The sequence below is a fragment of the Poecilia formosa genome, unplaced genomic scaffold, assembly GCF_000485575.1.
Source record: "Poecilia formosa unplaced genomic scaffold, Poecilia_formosa-5.1.2 Scaffold317, whole genome shotgun sequence".
NCBI classification, from domain to species: Eukaryota; Metazoa; Chordata; class Actinopteri; order Cyprinodontiformes; family Poeciliidae; genus Poecilia; species Poecilia formosa.
In genome coordinates, this window is record NW_006800256.1 from 460,566 (window position 1) to 462,323 (window position 1,758).

The window sequence follows — 1,758 nt, forward strand, 5'->3', positions numbered from 1 at the left end:
GTGCAGTTCTAGGCACAGCCAAGATACTGCGCAGAACCCTCAAGCTCCCAGGCCTCTGGTCGAGGACCCGAGCTCTGAGGATGAAAGAGACCACCCGTGGAGGGTGAGAAGGGAATTTTTATATATATATATTTGAGATTATAGAAAAATCTGTATATAAATAACATGATTGAGTTAAACCCGAAATGACGAGTGAGGCATTTTCTACTTATTTTTGAATATAAAAGTAAAAACGTCTTATTTTAAAAGGATTTAATTTTGAAATTATATATCAAATGTGTTTGATATTTTCTGGTTGTCTTCTAGAGGTCTCCCTCTGTCATCCAGAAGTGGTAGCAGTCTTTGGAAACAGAGTTTCTCAGCAATGGCCACGGCAACTTAGGTGGAACAGATCCAAAGTACTAATTTAATGGTCTTTTATCTTGAAATTACACATCAGATCTGGTTGCCACTTTCTGGTTCTTTTCTAGAGGTGTCCCTCTGTCATCCAGAAGTGGTAGGATTCATTGGAAACAGATAGTTTCTCAGCAATGGGCAACTTAGGGGAAAAAGCAATGGGCAACTTAGGGGAAAAAGATAAAAAATGACTTTTTTGATAGTGTTTTATTTTGAAATTACACATCAGATCTAGTTGCAACTAGAGAGAGAGAGAGAGATTAGTTTTTATTTTGTATTAGTTTTTCAGCATATATTATTTTCTGTTTGCAAATGCAGCGGCTGGAAACCTATTTTGAGTAGGTCAAACATGGACCGGATGTGCGCTTTTATTGTGAAAGCAGCACGTAAATGGGTGTACCATAATGTCTTGAGCTACCGTGCACTTGTATATTGTGTGCTGGGCCGGCTGGAGTCAGAGCCTGCTAGCTTTACCGCGGTCTTACACCCTACAATACGTGTCGCTAAACAATGAGGTGGTTATCATCATACTTAATAAAATTTAACTCACATACCTGATGGTGTTGCTTGTGGTGTTTACGTGTCCAAATAGAAAGGAATATCAAGTAATGTCGATAAGTTGTACTGTAATAAAATCTCATCTAAATGATATAAAGCTAACAGCTAATGTTGTTGGTGGTGATATCCAAACTGACAAGCCGAAATTATAATAATAAACGTTCCTACATTACTGTCATATACTACCAACAGATTATGAGCCATATCTACAGTATTTGTCCATGTGTTCTCTACTGGGAAACAGTTTGCAAGATGTTGACGAAGGGAAATCAAATTAAAAATAGAACGAGCCGCATTAAGATTAACTAGTGACAACCAAACAGGGTCCTCAACGCAGATTGTTTGTAAAAAATTAGGTGGCTTTTGTCGTTTCCTGATCAAAACGCGACAAACGTAAATAAACATATGAAAATGTCTACTTCCTCAAGGAGCTCTTCAAAACATAATGGTATGAAGGAACATTGAAGAATACATTAAAAGGTCACTAAAATATACCCCACTTCAAAGAAGACTGTACTAAACAGAATTTGTACTACCACACAACATTGTTAGAGTAATGACGATCATTTTTCTTCTTTTCAGTCTTATGTTGACTGACATGCTTTGCAAACATATCAATAAATATAAACAGTTATAATATCATGTAAACTAATTCATTGCTCATTTAATGGAAGCTACATTATTTCGTTTTCACTTTAAGATTTCACTCGGCTGCAGAAGCAAAGCTGTGCACCTTGGTAATCTGACAATATTCTTACAGTTAAAGTTTGTCTGGCAAACCTGTTAAACAACACTACCTCCAAA

General features: G+C 36.7%; 1 protein-coding gene across 1 annotated transcript in view; it reads right to left on the bottom strand.

Moving 5' to 3' along the window:
• Positions 1–1,758, bottom strand: part of robo2 (roundabout, axon guidance receptor, homolog 2 (Drosophila)) — a 545,602-nt gene that overhangs the window by 341,501 nt on the left and 202,343 nt on the right. The window lies entirely within an intron of this gene.